Source organism: Herpailurus yagouaroundi, unplaced genomic scaffold (assembly GCF_014898765.1).
Source record: "Herpailurus yagouaroundi ecotype Mexico unplaced genomic scaffold, PumYag 140, whole genome shotgun sequence".
Taxonomy (NCBI): domain Eukaryota; kingdom Metazoa; phylum Chordata; class Mammalia; order Carnivora; family Felidae; genus Herpailurus; species Herpailurus yagouaroundi.
Window position 1 is genome coordinate 19,979,657 of NW_024412395.1, and position 22,173 is coordinate 20,001,829.

Sequence of the window (22,173 nt, forward strand, 5' to 3'; positions counted from 1 at the left end):
ATGAATGCCAGAGGGGAGGAGAGAGGGAGATCAAGAGCTGGCCCCCAAACCTCTTGTTCTTGGGGTTTCTGGGTTCACATCAGCCTTGCTGTGTCTGACAATAACTTTCTTCCCCCACCCCTTCCTGGAGGTAACTGGCTTGGGTCTCTTTGTCCCTTCAACCAAACAAGGGCAGCCTGTCCTAACAGTCACAGATCCATAGCCTGATAGACTGGAAGAGACCTGCTGGGAAACCTCACTCACCCTCCCAGTTTTGCAGAGGGAAAGGACTTCCCCTGGCTGGTCCATCTCCTGACTCCAATCCTGGTTTCTTTCTGTCTCCAGGCCACATGCTTTCTTGGTTTCTTCTTGCAGCTCAGCCATGTTATGCTTGAGGGCTGGGATCATGCTTTCTATATCTATTTCTTCCACTTTGTTTTTCTTTGTGTATTGCCAAACAGAATAGATGCTCAATAAAAACTTGTTAAATTGAATTGGAGGATATTTGAGGTTTGAGTCAGTGATGGAGGTGGCCATTGGTGAAAGCTCCCTTGACTGATGGATAGGTGGGCATTTTGGATAAGTTTGAGACAGGATGCTTTGGCTCCTGTGTGGTCACTGAGTATTTCAGGTTGGAGGTGACTCTTCATACTGTGGATTTGCCACAGCAAAACTGAACAAAAGAGGAATGTTTCTTCTGAGTTTGATGGGTCAGAATCTGTTGCCAGTGGTTGTGTATCCAAGAGAAAGCAGGTTCAGAGAATGGTGCCCATCTGATCGGATTAGATATCTGCTGGGCAAAAATGGATGTGGTGTATTGCCTTTGGCAGTCTGGATTTTCTGAATCTTTTTTCCAACAATATAACCAGGATTTGACTTGAGTGGAGTAGGAGGGGAGGGAAGAGTAGCTCAACATATTTTTTTAAAATATAATTTATTGTCAAATTAGCTAACATACAGTGTGTAAAGTGTGCTCTTGGTTTTTGGGGTAGATTCCTGTGGTTCATCGCTTACATACAACAAATGCTCATCCCAACAAATGCCCTCCTCAGTGCCCATCACCCATTTCCCTCACTCCCCATCCACCATCAGTTTGTTCTCTGTATTTAAGAGTCTTTTATGGTTTGCCCCCCTCCCTCTCTGTTTGTAACTATTTTTTTCACTTCCCTCTCATCATGGTCTTCTGTTAAGTTTCTCAAGATCCACATAGGAGTGAAAACATATGATATGTCTTTCTCTGACTGACTTATTTCACTCAGCATAGTTCCTTCCAGTTCCATCCGTGTTGCTGCAAAAGGCAGAATTTCATTCTTTCTCATTGGCAAGTAGTATTCCATTGTATATATAAACCACATCTTCTTTATCCATTCGTCTGTTGATGGACATTTAGGCTCTTTCCATAATTTGGCTATTTCAACACGGTTTTGAACTGAAGTCATGTAAGTCATTTTTCAGCAAATATTTATTGAATGCCAGTTCTGTACTCGGCATTATTTTAGATGCTGAGACTAGGGCAGGGGTCCAGACCTACAAAAACCCCTGCTTTTCTGGAGTTTACATTCTGTTGGAGATGCAAAGTTGGATAAAGGAAACGTGGCATGTATTAGCTTGTCAGGGCTGCAAAAACACAACACCCTTTGTTGGGTGGTTTACATGACGGAAATTTATTGTCTCACAGTTCTGGAGGTTGGAAATCTGAGAGCAGGGTGTCAGCAGGATTGGTTCCTTCTGAGTGCTCTCCCCTTGGCTTATAGATGGCCATGGTCTCACCTGTGTTTTCATATTGTCTTTTCTCTGTGTCTGTGTTCAAATTTCCTCTTCTTTTTTTTTTTTTTTTTTAACGTTTATTTATTTTTGAGACAGAGAGAGGCAGAGCATGAACGGGGGAGGGTCAGAGAGAGAGGGAGACACAGAATCGGAAGCAGACTCCAGGCTCTGGGCCATCATCAGCCCAGAGCCCGACGCGGGGCTCGAACTCACAGACCGTGAGATCATGACCTGAGCCGAAGTCGGACGCTTAACCGATTGAGCCACCCAGGCGCCCCTCAAATTTCCTCTTCTTTTTTTAAAAAAATTTTTTTTTTCAACGTTTATTTATTTTTGGGACAGAGAGAGAAGAGCATGAACAGGGGAGGGTCAGAGAGAGAGGGAGACACAGAATCGGAAACAGGCTCCAGGCTCTGAGCCATCAGCCCAGAGCCCAACGCGGGGCTCAAACTCACAGACCGTGAAATCGTGACCTGGCTGAAGTCGGACGCTTAACCGACTGCGCCACCCAGGCGCCCCAAATTTCCTCTTCTTAAAGGGACACCAGTCATACTGGATTAAGGTCCACCCTGCTGACTCCACTTTAACTTAATTAGCATCTTCAAAGATGCTGTGTGCAAAGGAAGTCACATTCTGAGGTACTGGGGGTTAAACCTTCATCATATGAATTGTAGGAGGGACACAATTCAGCCCATAACATGGCATAAATAAAAAAGGTCATGACAACTCATTGCGTTTAAAGCACAAAGATTTGGTGTTGCTTTTCCAGACTGGGGAAGGGTTGCTTGTCCACCTATGAGGCCAGTAGCCAGTGATGGCTTGCAGGGAAGACTGACTTCAGGCAGCACAGTGATCTGGCTTGTGCACTGAGTTTTCCTTGGTGAAACTACCCAGGCTACACGAGAGTTGAACCACTGACCTGGACTGAATTAATATGAGAATCCAAACAACTGGGAAAGAAACCCAGGCCTTTTGTTCTTTTTTTTTTTTTAATTTTTAAATGTTTTTTTTTATTTATTTTTGAGACAGAGAGAGACAGAGCATGAACAGGGGAGGGTCAGAGAGAGGGAGACACAGAATCTGAAGCAGGCTCCAGGCTCTGAGCTGTCAGCACAGAGCCCGACGCGGGGCTCGAACTCACGGACCGTGAGATCATGACCTGAGCCGAAGTCGGACGCTTAACCGACTGAGCCCCCTAGGCACCCCCCAGGCCTTTTGTATATGTGTATTTTTAGTGTAGCTTGCTGGAAATAAGTGAATTTATTTTCATAAACAATGACTCAGGGAAAGACTGCAGTCATTCCACGGGAAAGCTTTAAAGCTGTTTGTTTTTCCCCCTTAATCACCTCCTATTTTCCTAATGGGATTGCAGTGTGTGTGGTTCCTGCTGTTTTATATACTTTGTTACCATGTGGCCATTGGTTTCTCTTTTCATTTATGCTTTTGTGGTTTTACTGAATAAACGACCTTCTGTGTCATAATGAGTTCCTGGATCTTGACATGCTGAGCATAAATCTGCCAAATCTGGAACTGCTATGGAAGATTCAAAAGATGGCTTTTGACATAAAAAAAAAAAAAAAAAAAAAAAAAAAGGTGCTGAAGGCACACGGGAGAAGGGCACGGTCCTCCAGGGGCTTTGATGCAACAGATGCCTAGCCCAAGCAGTGGTGTGTAGGTTTGGTCCGTCTGTCAGATCGGAGAAACCATCCATCTGCCAGCCTGACAACAAGGACTTCTCTCGTTGGCACTCAGGGACTAATTTGTTAGTAAAAAGCTTTGCAGGCCACTGCATCCCAGGGAGAATTGGTGGAGCAATACAAAGGGTGCAAAGACAGCTTTTTTTGCCAAAGCAGCCTGTTGAAAAAATGAAGGATTCAGATAAACAGAAGAAGCAGGTGGACTGATTAGAGGCAAGAGTAGGAAGAGAAGTTGCTTTTTTTTTTTTTTTTTTTTAAACTAGGCTCCATGCCAAACCTGGGGCTTGAACTCATGACCCTGAGATGAAGAGTTGCATGGTCTACTGACTGAGCCAGCCAGGAGCCCTGGAGGAGAAGTTGTTCTTTGTGATTCCTTTGTTCTTTTATTGCCTTAAAAAAAACTTTGTAGGAATGTCTATGTTTATTGATTGATTCCCTTGTTCTTTATTAATTTACTGAACATTTGTTGTGTAACAGGGGTTGGGGTAATATATGATCCTGTGTTAGGGAGGTGATGTCACCAAGATGCTGGAGTAGGAGACCCCATCCTCCACCCTTCCACAAAGACCAACTGTTAGGTGGCCATCCATGAACAAAAATAGCCCTGGGAGAGTTCTGGAGTCCACTTAGGAAACTTCAGCTATGCAACACGTGAGAACAAAACACCCGGCAATAAGCACACAAAAAAGGGAAGGAAGAACAGCTTCGTTTTGTCTACGTCATCTCATCTTCCAGGCTGAATCTGTTCAGTGCCAAGAGAGAATCCCCACCTAGGAAGAATTTCCCTCACTGGAAAAGGGCGTGTGTGACCAGCTTCCCCAGGTTTCTGGGGCACTGCACCCAGGATATGCTTGGGTTTCACTCCACCTAGAAACTAGCAAAGCTGAGCTGTATAGAGACAAGGAACAGCAGAGGCTGCCAATACCAGCCACACAGCAGGAGAGACCACAGTTCCCAGTGACCTGCTCTGTAGAGGATGCCAGCCACTGAAGAAACTAACAAACCCTCTGCAGATGTACTGGTGTTCGCCCCACAGATATTTGTGTTTGTGCTTGAGTCCCTCCCTGCCCTCTACCGCTCCCCCTACCACCACCCTCTGGAGCCTGGGCTCTGCACCGGTGGCCAGCCCCGCTGCCTGTGTTGTACAAGTGCAAGGTGACAGCCTAGACCCCCATGGCTGACCTCACTGCTATGTGTGCACTTGCTGGGCACCTGCACGTCACAGGCTGGACTCCTGTCACCTGCCTTTATTGTTGTGTGTGAACGTATGATGAGGCCACGCAGCTGTGGAAGTGCATGCTATAGCCAAGGCCCCTCCGGCTTGCTGAGGGCCCAGCCCCAGCCCCGTCTGCTGTCCCTTGCCTGCGTTATGCAGCTCACCTGTAGCTAGCCCCTTCAGCTGTGCACCTGCATGCCTCCTGTCCGATTCCTGTTACTGGTCTGGTCTCCACTGCCGTGTGCCTGTGGTGGGACCCGACAGCCACAGGAGTGCATGCCAACCTCGGGGGTCCCCACAGCTGCTTGTCAGCCTGAAACTGGCCCTGACTCCTGTCACTGGCCTGCACTACTGGTGGGTTCACCTGCAACTAAGCCCCTTCAGCTGTGCACCTTTACTCTGTTGGCCTGACTCTCGTCACCAGCCTTGATTGCTGTGTGCATGCTCATGGTGAGACCCTATGGCCACAGGAGTACATGCCAACAGTCGGGGCCCTTGCAGCTGCCGGTGCACCCACAGTTGACCCCAGTCCTTGTGGCCAGCCATGGCCCTTACCATTATGTGTGTTTCTGACTCCTGCCATTATGCAGGCACCTGCAGCTGGCTTCTGTATCTGGGTGTGTATACACCACCATATACTCATAGCCACTACCACGCCAGCCCTGGTCCCTGGACCTAGAGGCATCGAGGAGGACCCCAATAGCCTTTGTAGCCACTGTGGACCCCCACAGCATGCGCCAGATACCACACGGTTGCCAATGTTGTGGACCCCAGTGGCCCGAACTGACAAAACATCACGCCCCCCCTAGACCCAGAGATGCCACATGCCCCCTCCCATCAGTAAAGTTTTAGGATATAAAATCAACATGCAATCAATATAAGATTTTAGGATATAAAATCAGTGGGATATACATCAGTAGGATATAAAATCAACATACAAAAATCAGTAGCATTTCTACACACTAACAACTATCTGTAAAAGAAAAAAAAGATCCAGTTATAATCAAAAGCAATACAATACTTAGGAATAAATTGACCAAAGAGCTGAAAGATCTCTACCCTGAAAAGTATAAAGCACTGATGGAAGAAATTGAAGAAAAAAAAACAAAGGGAAAATTATTCCATATTTATCGTTTGAAACAGTTCATGTTAAAATCTCCATACTACCTGACACCGTCTATAGATTCAATGAAATCTGTGTGAAATTTCCAGTGGCATTTTTCCAATATAGAAAAACAATCCTAAAATTGTATGGAACCACAGAAGACTCCAAACAGCCAAAGCAATCTTGAGAAAGAACAAAGTGGGAGGTATCACACTTCATGATTTCAATTTATATATTACAAAGCTATAGGAATCAAAACAGTAATATACTGACATAAAAAGACACGAAGACTGAAGAAAAGAATCCAGAATCTAGAAATAAGCCCATACATACATGGTTGTCTAATCTATGATAAGAAGGAGCCAAAGAATATGCAATAGAGAAATGGTAATCTTTTCAATGAATGATGTTGGTAAAACTGAATATTTATAGACAAAATAATGAAATTGGGCCCCTATCTCATGTCACTAATAAAAATTAACTCAAAATGGATTAAGACTTAAGCGTAAGACTTGAAACTGTGTAACTCCTAGGAGAAAACATAGGGGAAAGTCTCCTTAACATTGATTGTGGCAATGAGTGTGTGTGTGTGTGTGTGTGTGTGTGTGTGTGTGTGTGTGTGTGTGTAGGGCACCAAAAGCACAAACAACCAAAGCAAAAATCAGTGAAGAGACTACATCAAACTGAAAAGCTTCTGCAGAGCCCAAGAAACAATCAGCAAAATTAAAGAGGCAACCAATAGGTGGGGGAAAATATTTTCAAACCATGTATCTGATAAGGGGTTAAGTTAATATTGTAAATATATAAAGGACTCATACAACTCAAGGGCAAACAAACAAAAGATGCTCAACATCGCTAATCATCAGGGAAATAGAAATCACAACCACAATGAGATACTGCATCATACCTGTCAGAATGGCAATTCTAACAAGATAAATTCTGTTGAGGATGTTGACAAAAGGGAACCCTTGCACACTATTGGTGGAAATGCAAAGTGGTGCAGCCACTACAGAAAATAGTATAGAGGTTCCTTAAAACGTTAAAAATAGAACTACCATCTGATTTGGTAATCTCAATTCTGGGTATATATTCAAAGGAAATGAAACCACCCTCTTGAAGAGATATGTGCTTTCTCATGTTCATTGCATCTGTATTCACAATAGCCAAATGTGGGAGCAACTTCATTGTCCATTGACGGGTGAATGGGTAAAGAAAACATCTAACTACATATATATCTCAAATGTGATACACATTGGAGATACACACACAATGGAATATTCAGCCATAAAAAGAAGGAAATCCTTATCATTTGTGATACCATGAATGGAACTTCTGGATATGCAAAATAAAATAAGTCAGAGAAAAACAAATACTTGACGATTCTACGTAGATGTGAAATATGAAAATGTTGAACTCCTAGAAACAGAGGTGATTGATGATTACCTGGGACTGGAGGGTGGAGGTAACTGAGAGATGTTGGTCAAAAGGTACAAACTAAGATGAATGCATTTCGGGGATCTAATGGACAGTAGGTGACTATAGTTAACACATACTGTATTGTGAACTTGAAAGTTGCTATGAGAGTTAAACTTAGATTTTGTCAAACTACCAGCACCACCACAATAAAATAGTAATTATGTGAGGTGAAGGATGTATTGACTCAACTTATTGTGGTTAACATTCTGCAGTATAGAAGGATATTGTCACTGTACATCTTAAACAGCACAATGTTACACATCAGTTACATCTCAATACAGCTAGAAAAAATTTTTTTAAATTATACAGCAGCAACAAAAGCCTGTATTAGTCTATGATAAAGAAATAGACTCCAAAGCAGGATTTGGTTTGCAAGGATTTTATTAGGGAAAATACCTCACCTTCTCAGGTACCACGCTGACCATTTTTTTTTTTTTTTTTTTTTACTTCTCTCGGTTTTTCACTCAAAAATCCCCCCAGTTAGTCAGGAAGTCCTATCATTCTGTGTCTGCCCAATCTCTCATAACCATTCCCTTGAATTCCCCAAGTTCAAGTCTCTCCTTTCTTGCCTGGGTAGTTACTGTAGGTTCATCACTGGTTTCCCCACCTCTGATAATCCTGCCTCTGCAGCTTGGCCTTCACAGCCAAGCTTATCGTCCTCTAATACAGGTAGGATCATGCATCTACCCTCTTAGAACCTTCCTAGGGGCATTGCCTGTAGTTTGGATTCCTCTGCTTGTGAATTCCATCACTCCCCCAGCTGGTCTTGCCCCTTCTTCCATCACATCTGCCCAGGATCTGCTCTTGTGGGCTGGAGCCTGTGTCATGTCCTGATCATGACCTGAGCCAAAGTTGGAGGCTTAACCAACTGAGCCACCCAGGCGCCCCATAGGTATTTATTCTTTAAGCCTCAGTTCAAGGCCCACCATCTTTGTGAAATGTTTACTAACCAATGAGAGTTAACTGTTCTTTACTATAACATATAGCTCTTTAAGTTCCTGTGTCGTTGGTGCTGACATTTTTCCTCTTTCTCTAGACTGCAAGCTGCCGAGTCCAACAGGCACCATATCTTATTTGTCTCTGTGTGTAGACTGGTGATTAGTGTGTATTAGCATATGATTCTGCTCAGGTGTTTTAGGTGTTCAATAAGGGTTTACTGGGTGAACAACTATCATCAGCCTATTGGATTTCTGCCCCAGAAATCGGCCCCACCATCAACTTTAAGCTCAACTTGTCCAGAAATGGAGATCGTGATTCTGCCCATGCCAAAGCTTGTTCTGGTTCCCAGCTTCCCTAGTCCTATCACTTTCCATGGAATATCTGGGGCCCAAAGACTGAGCCATCCTTGATTTTTTTTTTCTCTTTTCTCCTATTATACCTGTTGGTCTCTAGGCCTTGCAGATTTTAGCCCAAATATGATAAACATCTGCCCTTTCATGTCTGAAAAATCGGCTCCTTATCAGTTCCTGCTCGATTTATCTTGATAGAGTTTTATCTGGTCTCTTTGGGGTTCCATCTTCCTAGAAGTGGTTTAGACTGGTTGTGTGCTAAGCCAGCCATAGAACAAAGAGCATAGACAAAGCCATTGAAGGCTGTGAAACATGTCTACATCTCAGGAGCATAGTTAGGGCTTCACTATCAAAAAGTAATTGTCATACATTTTTTTTTTCTTATCCCAAAGTAATACGTTTGGTGCAGAAAAAGATTTTATTATTTATTTTTTAATGTTTTATTTTTATTATTTTTGAGACAGAGAAAGAGCATGAATGGGGGAGGGTCAGAGAGAGGGAGACACAGAATCTGAAGCAGGCTCCAGGCTCTGAGCTGTCAGCACAGAGCCCGACGCAGGGCTCGAACTCACGGACTGTGAGATCGTGACCTGGCTGAAGTCGGACGCTTAACTGACTGCGCCACCCAGGCGCCCCCAGAAAAAGGTTTTAAAACATCAATGGGAGAGAGGGAAGAAAATAAAAATGACATACGATCCCACCACCCATGCATTTTGATGTATCTCTCATGTGTATGTATGTATGTATTTATTTTTTTAGTTTGCATGTATGTGTTGTATGTGGGTGCCTGTGTGTGCCCAGGTTCTCCTGTTTAGGGTTAAATTTAGCTTTAAGTGACAGAAAACCCAACCACAGTGTCTTAAACTGATGGATGCTTATTTGTCTCACCTAGCGTGAGAGCTACAGAGAGGGGATAATTGGCAGATTTGGTGGCTCATGATGTCGGTGCTGGATTCTCTACAGCTCCCTTGGCTGCTAAGACCTAATGGTGGTTAAATGGCTGTGGTTTTAGTCACTTACTGTGGGGAGAGGGTAGAAGGGGAAAGGCAACACCTGTGGATGTTTGGCTGGGTTTCACTGGCCTGAACTGTGTCACAAGACCACCCCTGGCTGCAGGAGAGACTGTGAAGATGAACGTTTAGTTTTTATGCCTTTACTGAATGACAGGCAAATGCAAGAGTCCTGAAACTGGTGTTGGGTGGATTGAACTTCAGTATCTACCCTAGAGATGATGATGCATTTGGTATAGTTGTCTGCAGTGAGATGGCTTTCTTAGGATAATTTCTATAAAATTTATGGCTCAAAAGCTATACAATCTAAAAAAAGAAAGCTTTAAAGAATTACTTCTCAACTATGTTGATAGCAACAGTGATACCTGGCTTTTATTATGTATCACACATAATAAAATGACTTTGGGATGTAATCAAATGTCGTTTCATTTTGTCTCACATTGCCCCTTTAAGTTTTATTGGGTAGGGGTAAGTAGGGGTATGAATTTCCCTTGCATATGATGAAAATTTGGGCAGGTCCGTGGCTTTTCTGCTCTCTTAGGCAGCAGACAATCCAGTGGTTATGTTAGTTGCAGACACATTTCAGTTAGGATATCTAGACCCTCAAATTAATCACATCTCTGAACTTAATTATTGTGAGATTGTGTGCTTCCCACAGCTGGACCCTCACTGCGTCTGACCCCTTGCCAGAGCAGAGGCATGGATTTCTTCTTCTGTCTGTATCCTGTAACTGCTGTTACCGACCTCAGGAGCTCTCACAAGGATGAGGGGCGGGGAAGGAGGGACAGGAGAGCTGTTCCTTGAACTGCCATGTGCTTCACACTCCCAGGCCTGGCAGATAGTCTTAGCTGACTCCTTCTAATCACTGCTTGGTGAGCTGTTTGGGAATGCCTCTGCCTGGGAGCCCCTGCAGCTCCTTGATGCAGACTATGTACTTCCTCCCTTCCTGTGCTGCTCCCATTCCGGTTCTCTGATGTTTCTCCACAGAATCTTGCCCTAGGGGGCCTCACACCCTCTCTGCCCTAGGCATCCTTTGGGGCAGGCTTTAAGATGGACCCAGGCTGGCTTTCCCTTGTGATCCACATCCCCTTCCTATAAATCCTGGGGTGCAGGCAAGTGCCAAGTCTATGCCCTCTCCTGCTTCCACGTGCTGCCGGGTGTTGTCTACAGTGCACAGTGTCCCCTCAGTGCTGGGATAGACTTCATAGTCCTTGAAGGGCCCAGTGAAGGCCCCCCTTCCCAGGCTTGAGTTGACAGACAGCACATTCTGCCCCCTTCACATGGCAGTGTAGGGTGGGACTCACAGTGTCTTCACAGTTCTGTTCAAAATAGTTGCTTCACAAATTCCCCCTTCCTCTCCTCTGTCAACATTTTATATTCCCAAAGCAAATAAAGGTTTCTGGGTGGGGAGCTCAAGAGTCATGAAACTGGTTCCTAGCCATTTCCTATAAATTCTGCACTGGAGCCTTGTCTTTTTCTGTTCAGGCTTTTCTCCCAGAATACCATAGATTGGATGGTGTGCGAACAACACAAATTTATATCTCACAGTTATGAAGGTTGGGAAGTCCCACTATCGAGAAGCTGGCAGATTTAGTATCTGGTGAGGGCCTGCTCTCTGGTTTATAGATGGTTGTCTTCTTTCTGTGTCCTCAGTGGTGGAAGGGACATGAGAGCTTTCTGGAGTCTCTCTTAAAAAAAAAAATTTTTTTTTAATGTTTATTTGAGAGAAAGAGAGAGAGAGAGAGAGAGAGAGAGAGAGAGAGAGAGAAGGAGATACAATCTGAAGCAGGCTCCAGGCTCTGAGCTGTCAGCACAGAGCCTGATGTGGGGCTGAAACTCACAGATTGTGAGATCATGACCTGAGCTGAAGTCAGATGCTTAACCAACTGAGCCACCCAGGTGTCCCTTCAGGGTCTCTTTTATAAGGGAACTAATCTCTTATGTTGGGGCTCTGCTTTCATGACCTAATCATCGTCCCCCTGCCTCCAAACACCATAGCATTGTAGAGTGTATGCATTATATTACAGAAACATTCAATCTATAGCAAGGCCCTTCTACACTCCCTTTGTTGTCTGATACCTGTGGTATCAGAGTCGCAGAATAGACAGGAAGAATTCCAGGCAAGCATCTTCTTTCAGATGAATGCAAGGCTGTGTACGGGTGAACCTCTCATCAAGGCTTCTCTAAAGGTGGGACAAAGAAGGTTCTTACTCTCTCTGGAAGTGAAAAAATAAAAGCCAGCAATTGTCCTGGCAGTAGTGAGTATGTATAATGATTTACATTATCCAAATGGCTGGGAAAGCTGAAAACTGGCTCATACAGGAGGTTAGGCAAATCCTTGCTAAGGAGTATAATGCTGCGAACTGTCACTGTCTATTTAAACTTCACAGGGAGTGCCTTATGGAAGAGGCAGCTGGAATTATGTTCTTCCATAGAATAGAGTGTGATAGCTTCTCACACTTAAGGCTGTTCACAATGCAAGTGCAGTGGCTGCCCGTGGTGGCCAAGGGCTGAAGGGTGTGCTGAAAGTCCAGTATCAGGTCTTTGCATCAAAAAGATGCAATCTGGGGCATCTGGGTGGCTCAGTCGGTTAAGCATCTGACTTTGGCTCAGGTCATGATCTCGCGGTTCATGAGTTTGAGCCCAGAGTCAGGCTCGGGCTCTGTGCTGACAGCCCAGAACCTGGAGCTTGCTTTGGATTCTGTATCTCCCCCTCTCTCTGCCCCTCCTCCACTTGTGCTTTTGTCTCTCTCCCTCAAGAACAAATAAACATTTAAAAAAACTTTATTAAAAAAGTAAGGATGCAATCTGGCTACAAGATTAGTGGCCACTGGTAAATTTGGGGAACTTGCTTCACACTGGACAGAAATGCTGGCTGCAGGACTCTGTGGCTGACTTTGACTGGAGGCCTGGTGGAAGGGCTGGATGTTAGCTCATATCCCATTCCCTTTCCAGAAATCTTGTCGTGTTCTCCCTCCCTCCATGCACCCTACCCATCTCCTGAGCCTTGGCTCAAACCCCCTCTTCCATTAAGCCCTCGTGACCACATGCCTGGAAGCCATCTCTCCTTGAGGTCATGCAGCAGGTGCTGCTATGTCCTTCCTCACGTTGTTGCCTGAACCCTGTGTGAGGAGGACTTCTTTGCAGTTAGCTTATATGCTTTTTGAGATTGAGAGCTGACAATGCCTGAATGAAAGATAGGAACCCAGGGTGCTCTCATGAGATACGAATCCTAAGAAGCCATCATGGGGCCAGGACCCTCTGCTGTGGAATTTATCCTTACTGAATAATTGAGCACTGTCCATTTCAGCTTGAAGGCTACAGATCTTTCATTTCTTTACCTTCAGCGGATATTAACTGAGCACTATTTATGTGCCAGGGCCATGGCTAGACCCCAGGACACTTTAGGAAGAGTCCAGTTTTGGGGGAAGCCTGGCATGTGTATATGTGTAATGAGGGGGAGAATTCCATTCACTCAGGGATAGGGTGGGCTTTCTGGCAAGATTCGCCCTCAGAGGCTCAAGCTGGACTGCTCTTTCCCAGGGGATGGGTGTGGCAAGGAGGGTCTCTCCTGGAACAGAGAAGGCAGGCATCCCTGGGAATGGATAATGTATCAGGGAGGGTGTGAGAGGAGAGATTTTTGGCACTGGGAAGCTTTGGGGAAAAGGATGGGTGTCTAAAGAGGATTTCTATGAGCCTTTCCCATGGATAGTGCAGTGTAATCCTATCCTCCCCCCAGCAGTGTCCTTTAAGGAAAGCATGGCCGATTTGGAGTATGGCAAGTACTTGGTGTGGCTCAGGGTCCTTCAGGGTGGCGATGGGGGTTTGAGGTTGAGCAGGCGGCCTGGGTAGCAGGAGTCCATATCACAACCTGTGTGTCTTCTGGTGCCCTTTGGTGAGAATGTCCTTTTGGCGAAATTTATGCATCCTAATTAATTTTACTTCACTATTTAATCTCTTTAATATGTTCCATTAGCTAATATTATTTACTTTTGCCTTTTTCATCTGTAGTCTTTATTGTATTACTGTTCCTTTATGATATCATCTTACTGTTTATCTTGGCTGTCTTTTATAGTTCTAACATTTTCAGAGCATACTGTTAAACTCATCAAATTTATTTTCCAGCATTTTTCAATTTTGCTGGTATTCACTTCACATTTTAAGCTAATGTTTACTTACAGCTTTTACTTTTTACTTTTTCAGAACTGTTTTTGTCCTTTTAGCTCTTTTCATCTTATTTCTGTCATGGATAGCTGTGCTGATGTCTGGCCTCATGTCAGACCTGCCTTTTCATTTTCCTACAGTCCCTAGCAGTGCTGTAGGCAGAGTGGGTGGCCCTAAATCTTTACAGACAGAGTGACTGAATGCATGATTCATTCATGTCTAGTCAATCACCGGGTCCTGGCCATTTTACCTCCTGAACGTTTTCAATCCAGCCCTTCATCCTCTCTGCCGCTGTGCGGGTACTGGCCACAACCATCTTTCACCTGGCTCCCCACACAGCCTCCTAATGGCCTCCCACTCCCTCTTTCCTTTTCTCCAATCTATCCGCCACCCTCCAGCACAATGATATTTTTAAAATGTAGAAAAAAAATATTCACACTCCCGTTTATTTTTGGCTAATGAGTGGAGGATATAGAACATCTTTAAAAATCACAAGAGTGCACATGCTTCTGGTTTTTAAAAAAATCGTTAGTTTAAAAAATATTTCTACTTTAGAAAACTTCAAATCTAGATAAAATGAGAGAGAATAGTGTAGTGTAGTGAACCCCCTTTCCCCATCACCTGACTTCAACCACAGTCGACGATTCACCCTCATCCCTCCTTTTTTGTTTTTATATGTTGCTTGACTAGCAACATTCATATATATATACACTCACATATATATATATATATAATTAAAAATTTAAAAAAATTTTTATTTATTTTTGAGAGAGAGAGACAGAGCATGAGCAGGGGAGGGGCAGAGAGAGAGAGAGACACACAATCCGAAGCAGGTTCCAGGCTCTGAGCTGTCAGTACAGATCCTGGTGTGGGGCTTGAACCCCCACACTGTGAGATCATGACCTGAGCTGAAGTCACATGCTTAACCAACTGAGCCACCCAGGTGCCTCCTTATATTTTATATATGTATGTATTTTTATTTTCAGTGCCACTTGACATTGCAGGATCGGGTGCAACCACTCCCATCTGCACCCACTAGCCTAGTCTTATCAGCAGGCTGTCTGTTTCTCTTCATCTCTTTATTGCTCCTATACCCTCCTGGGGGAAGCCCTTGCTTTCCTCAAACTAGCATCCTTTCTCTCTACTGGCGGGCATGGACATCTTTGCCTGGGGTATCTAGTTTCTCCTGCCCGGTCCCATACCCTGGATGTCTCTTATTTTCTTCTTGTATTTGAGATCCAGGCTTCAAGGTCCTGAGCTCAGGGAAGCCATCCTGGGTTTCCTTCTCTGACTCTTATCCCCACTGCCTTTTCCACCTATAACACACTGTTCTCTCCTGCTGTAGAATTAATTACACTCTTTTATAATTGCCTGTTTACATATTTATTTCCCTCCTAGTCTCTGAGCTTCTTGAGGGTAGGATGTTTGTTCCCACCCCCTTACTTTTAATTATGGGAAATAATGAATGAAGAGGCATTTGATCTTGTCTTCGGGGATGTTCTGGCTGCCAGGGATTGGGATGCTCTTGACACCTCTTTGTTACCCATTGATTGCACATGTCACCATTTGTGGTCATTCACATGGCATTATGCATCGTGCTCAGCTCCACCTGGGACCCCTTTGGTGAATAGTGACGGCAAGCCAGAGCACCCCTGGACTCACTCTCTCTGCTTTCCTGCCAGACTGGGGACTTTCTAGGGCATGAGAGTCTGTGCAGTGGCCAAAATGTGGGACGGCTCTGTGCCAGTACCTCATCCTTGCCCTAGGGCCTGGGGCTGGGGGCAGAGCTGGGTCTGCATCTTCTGGGGGTGGTGGGCAGAGACATAGGATGGCTCTTCATATAAATGTCCGAGGCTGCCCTCCGGAAGTCAGCAAGTCTGACAAACAGCTCACAGGTCTCCATGGGATTGCTTTTTGTTAGAGGCATAAACGTTGGACTGCTTGCCTCTTTGGCCTTTGTGTAAGAATGGAGCGTGTTTCTTCAGTAGGCTGTGTCTTATCCATTCGCCTTGCACTCATTTATATCTGGATGGATTAGGTGAGCTCAGTGAATGGTCTCTCTGCTTCTCCAAGATAGGGCAGAGTTTTACACTCGCACGTAATCTCTTTCTGAGAATATTGTCCAAAAACTAGGTCATCTATTGTAAAGGAAATAAGGTAGTAATTAAATTTAACTGGAAGTTACAGTATTGGTGGTTTCATTTTAGAGGGAGTGTGCCTCCCTAATTACTTTATTGCTGCAGTTATACTGGCTGTGGGTTTTTTTTTGGGCAAGGGGTGGAGGTGGAAAAGGTTGTATTTAATAAGTTAGATGATGATTTCTGGCTTGAATTTTTAACTGGCAGAACCTCACCTTCAAGGGTGACTTCTTTTTCCTAAGGCCCTTTTCAGGTCTGCCTGATGGAAGCCAGCTCCCCTGCACAGTTGTTTGGCTCAACCACCTAGGGGTACCTTTTGGCACAAGAGTTGCATAGACAGACAAGACCAGGCTAAGAAAAAAGCAGCAATTTGGGGTTGGTGGGTCCTTTTCATGTATGCAGTCCACTGTCACAGCTGGATGGGATATAAGTGATCCACTGTCTCTCCCACTTTTTATTTTCCACTTGGAAAGGGCACAGAGAGGCACCTGTGGAAGGCCAGCCTGCTAATTCTGCTAGTTGAATGGCAGAGCTGATAGGAGAGCCTAGGCTTCATGACTCATGCTATGCTATGACTCATGACCTGCCGCTTGTCGCCTTTCTCCAGGGGAGTAGAGGTTAGGGCAGTTGGGGAGCCTTGGACCCCAGCTGGGTGTGGGTGCTTAGGAAATGCTGCATGAGTGCATGCTGAGTGACAGGACCACCTTGGAACAGTTTGGCTGCACCCACCAAATGTGGATTATTATGGCCTTCTCACATTTCTTTTAGATGTGAGATACATTTAGATCACTCGTAGTGACCAACCACCGTTTAGATCACCTGGGCAGCAGTCCTGAAGCGCATCACCACTTGTTTCCACCTGCCCTTCACTCAGATGTCTTTGACCAGAGCCCCCTCCCTCCCCCTTCCCCTCCTCCCTCACTTCTCCATTTCTCTCCTTTATCTGTCCTTCGTCCTGCCCTCACCCTCTCTCCCCCCTCCCTCCCTTAACCCTCCCTCTTCCCCTTACCCCTCCCTCATCCTTCCCCTTTCTCACCCCTCCCTCATCCCTTCTTCCTTCTCCCTCTGTTTAACCATTCCAATCAACCAAGTAAAGACCATTAAACTTCCCAGAGGTGCCCATTTTTCATTTTCCTTTGGCTTCTTCACTGAGTGCTGTCATCAGTGTTTGTGAGGAAAACTTACTGTTAAACCCATAGCTGTTCCTTAAAAAACAAGTACTGTAATTTGTTCTGAAGGCCCAAAAATATGGCCCACAAATACTTTTTTAAAAAAGTATTTATTTATTTTGAGAGAGAGAGAGAGCCAGTGAGCGCACATGTGCTTGAGCAGGGGAGGGGCAGAGAGAAAGGGAGAGAGAGAAAGAGAATCCCAAGCAGACTCTATGCTGTCAGCACAGAGCTCTATCTCAGGAACTGTGAGATCATGACCTGAGCAAAGCCAAGAGTCAGATGCTTAACCAGCTGAGCCACCCAGGTGCCCTGACTTTTCTTGATTGGTACTTTTCATACTAAGTGTTCCTTGATGAGACGGTGCAGGGGACCGGGAAGTCAGCCCAGTGAAGTTGTTGTGTGTCTTTGTGTGGAAGTCATCGGCTTCGGACAGGAACCTTGCTGAGGAGGATGACACTGAGGTTGTGCTTTAAAGGACCATCTTGGCTTGGTACATGTGAGGCTCTGGTAAAGCTGAACAATTTTTACGAGCAAGGAAAAAAATCATAAACAGCAAAATAATAGCTCAGCTCTAGAGATTCCTGAAAGAGCAACGAAGGATCCCACAGAGCACATTTTAGCTGGTTAATAAGGGAGCCAAGTACAATGGGTCCGTATATAACCTGCTACCACGTTCTATCAATATATAATTACCACATATTTTCCAATCTGCCCCTGGGAGATGTGGCAGGTAAAATAGATTGAGAAGAAAATAATGGTGCTTGCTGCATGATATATTAGAATTGGTACCTGTTAGTACTTGAGCAGGCTCCTTGCAGGATGGTTGGAAAGCCTTGGATGCTCAGTGCAGATGAAGTGACTTTATGCTCTATTCTTTTACATACCTCTGTACACATGGGCCTGTGTAGCATGCAGAACTCGTATATTTATCAAGACTCCCTGTCTTAGGAGTTGGAGGTCTTACTAAACTCAACCAGGAGAAACCTATGGGTATGTGGAAAAATGATTTGTCTCCACCTCCCTCCCCTGCACCCCCCTGCCCCGTCTCCTCATCCTCCCACCCCACCCTCCCCATCAGAGGCAATGGGTGCAGGCCTTTTTCTCCTCTACTGGGGGTCTAGGGAGGGGCCGTGTGGTGCTGGATTTGGGGTCCTGCATTTACCACCAGACCAAAACAGACTCCAAGCTCTGGTTTTACCTCTCTTCTTTCTGATTGGAAAAAAAAAAAAAAAAGAATATTCGGAAAATAGAAATACAAATACAGTCACCTAGAATCCCACTATTTTTTCTCTTGCATATTGCCTTTTGGGTTTTGGTGTCATAAAAATAATAACATAAAGGGGTGTTTGGGTGGCTCAGTTGGCTGAGCGTCCGACTTCGGCTTGGGTCGTGATCTCGCAGTCTGTGAGTTCGAGCCCCGTATTGGACTCTGTGCTAAAAGCTCAGAGCCTGGAGCCTGCTTTGGATTCTGTGTCCTCCTTTGTCTGCCCCTCCCCTGCTCACGTTCTGTCTCTCCCTCTCTCTCAAAAATAAATAAACATAAAAAAATTCAAAAAAAAATTATAATAACATACATGTATTAAAACATTTTTTTAAATGTTTTTATTTTTGAAAGAGAGAGAGAGACAGAGCATGAGTGGGGGAGGGGCAGAGAGAGAGGGAGACACAGAATCTGAAGCAGGCTCCAGGCTCCAAGCTGTCAGCACAGAGCCTGACATGGGGCTTGAACTCACGAACTGTGAGATCATGACGTGAGCCAAAGTCAGATGCTTAACCGACTGAGCCACCCAGGTGCCCCAACATACATGTTTTTTATAATTATAATTAGTGTACACATATGTTTTGGAATTTTGATCTTTCCCCCCACATATTATATCACATTTCCTTCTTGTTTTACCCAGATTTCCCACTAGTCATCTTAAATTAAGGCTACCTAGGGGCGCCTGGGTGGCGCAGTCGGTTAAGCATCCGACTTCAGCCAGGTCACGATCTCGCGGTCCGTGAGTTCGAGCCCCGCGTCAGGCTCTGGGCTGATGGCTCAGAGCCTGGAGCCTGTTTCCGATTCTGTGTCTCCCTCTCTCTCTGCCCCTCGCCCGTTCATGCTCTGTCTCTCTCTGTCCCAAAAATAAATAAACGTTGAAAAAAAAAATTAAAAAAAAAAAATTAAGGCTACCTAACATTTCGTCATGAGGATAAGTCAGAATTTCAGTTAGCACAGATATGTCTTATGAAGTGCCCAGCACAATGACTCTCATTTATTTATTAATTCATTTGTTTGTTTATTAATTCATCAGACTAACACTTATCAGACATCAGTTCTGTGCCAGCCCTTGGAGAGAATATGGCAAAGAAGACATAGTCCTTGCCTTTAAGGAGTTCCTAGGCTAGAAGCATGTAAACTGAGGATAATCATTAAAACAGTTTTTCTACTCACAACACTTCTGACACCAAATGTGTGGAAGGTTTTCCTACGCCAATCAGTTTCAAACTCTCTGGACACCAACTGGGTTTCCTACAAATCGATTCTGACACTACCTGGAGTTAGCACGGACCCTGCAGATGAAGGGCTCAGTTCCACAAGACAGCTCCCGCTTCAGATGCCAATCCCAGAACAGGCGTCCTGCACTTCTGACTGCCTAGCTGTAAATTGGGGTTCCCCTCACCCCCTTTTCAGGTTTGGGAATTTACTATAATTGCTCACCAGAACTCAGGGAAATGCTTTACTTACAGTTACCAGTTTATTATAAAGGATACAACCAAGGAATAATAAGATGGAAGAGATGCATGGGGCAAGATATGTGGGAAGGAGCTTAGGGCTCCCAGGCCCTCTATGGGCACACTGCCTTTGCCTTCCCAGACTCCAAAGCTCTCTGAACTCCATGGTTTAGAGTTTTTATTGAGGTTCCATTATGTAGGCACAGTTAATGAAATCATTATCAATTGGCTTAATCTCTAGCCCTTCTCCCTTCCCCCTTCCCTGGCTCGGGGTGTGGGGGGATGTGGGGTGTGTGTGGGGGTGCTGAAAGTCCCAACCCTCTGATCACCTGGTTGTTTGGTTCACCTGCCAAACAGCTCCCATTTGCTAAGAGTCACCTCATTAACATAAACTCAGATGTTGATGAAAGGGGCTTATTGTGAATAATAAAAGACACTCCTTTTACTGTTATCATTTAGGAAACTTCAAAGGTCTAGAAGTCTGTGCCAGGAACCAGGGAAGAGACCAAATATACTATTTCTTGTTATATCACAGTAACACAGCCATCCAGGTGGATATACTGTCTTTTGGCTTGGTTCTGTGGTTTAAAGGGTAGAGTCATCAGAGAAGGTCTTGGGGGTGCTTGAGCTGGGCCTTGGCAGACAAGTGGGGGTTCAGCGCATGCAGGTTGGGGCCGCTCCAACTAGCATGACTGTGTACTTTGTTGTCCAAACTGGGACACTCTTTTTTTTGAATGTTTATTTGTTTTTTTTAGGGGGGAGGGGCCGAGAGAGAGAGGGAGACAGAGAGTCTGAAGTAGGCTCCAGGCTCCGAGCTGTCAGCACAGAGCCTGACATGGTGCTTGAACTCAGGAACCATGTGATCATGACCTGAGCGCTCAACCGACTGAGCCACCCAGGTGCCCCCAAACTGGGACACTCTTGAGAGTGAAGGAGGGACACTGGGTGTAATCCAGGCCCATTCCTGGCAAATCATATGTGTGGTCCTCCTCAGTGGAATCCTCATCAGAACCAAGGTGTGCTAGAGTGGAGGTAGGGTAGGGCATGCTTGTTAAAGTGCAGCCTTAAGGCCCCTCCCCACCTCCAACAGGTCAGAGCAGCCTGGAAATCTGCATTTGAACAAGCACCAGGTGATTCCAATGAAGTTCACGGGCTACATTTTTTTTAAAAATTAGGAGCCTATTTAAATTTATTAAAAAAATTTTTTTTTTACTGTGGAAATCTTTTTTTTTTTTTTTTCAACGTTTATTTATTTTTGGGACAGAGAGAGACAGAGCATGAACGGGCGAGGGGCAGAGAGAGAGGGAGACACAGAATCGGAAACAGGCTCCAGGCTCTGAGCCATCAGCCCAGAGCCCGACGCGGGGCTCGAACTCACGGACTGTGAGATCGTGACCTGGTTGAAGTCGGATGCTTAACCGACTGCGCCACCCAGGCGCCCCTACTGTGGAAATCTTTGAGAGTATTGAAGAAAAGAGAATAAAGAACTACATATGTGTTCATTCGACTCCAATAATTAGCAATACATTTTCCTAATGTTTCGTCTACTTATCCCTGTACAATTTTATAATCTTTTTTTTAAGTTAGAGTATTTTAAAACAATTTTCAGACATTATTTCACCCATATCCAATATGGACTTTTTTTAATGTGAACACAATACCATTATACCTAACAAAATTAATGATAATCTTTAACATCCTCTAACATTCTCTTATTGTTGAAATTTCCATAATTGTCTCAAAAATGTCTCTTTAGAGTTGGTTTGTTAATATCCAATAAAGACCCACACACTGTTTTGGGTTGTTACATTTCTTAAGTCTAAGACTGTTTTTTTTCCTTCTTCTTTTCACAAGTTTTATTTAAATTCCAGCTAGTTAACATACAGTGCAGTTTTAGCAGTTTTAGTTTTGAGAGTAGAATTTAGTGATTCATCACTTACATACAACACCCAGTGCTCAGAGACTTTTTTTTTTTTTTTTTTGACCTGTGCTGCATACTTACTGAAGAAATGGGTCATGTGCCCTGCATACTTTCACAGATAACATCTTGAGGAATACCAGTCTAGACGTCCTTATTTAAGTTATCAGCTGTCTTTCTTTCTGGAGAATTCTCCCATAGACTTGGTTAGCCCCTTGCACGGACTTGACAATCATCATGGGTGAGGACTTTGCCATATGGTGAACAGCATTTCTAGGAAGGCTGTGTTTACTCACATTCATTCCATTGATTATTCCTTTTATTCACCAGATAGTATTCCCGTGTGGCATTCACTGTATAGAATCAGTGACATAAAAGAAAGTTCCTGTCTCCAAGGAGTGTGCAAGTGAAATCTAACTGGCTCAGCAAGAGCAGTAAGGTCTTAGTGCATTCTGGGTCTTATCCACACAGGTGTCAGTGAGACGGTATGCAGAGTTAGATCTCCTTTCCCAGTCTTTATGTTTATT

The 22,173-nt window shown here is 44.6% G+C and overlaps 1 protein-coding gene across 1 annotated transcript in view; it reads left to right on the top strand.

The window, feature by feature from the left end:
* The window catches only part of THSD7B (thrombospondin type 1 domain containing 7B), a 1,621,840-nt gene that overhangs the window by 403,522 nt on the left and 1,196,145 nt on the right, over positions 1-22,173 (top strand). The window lies entirely within an intron of this gene.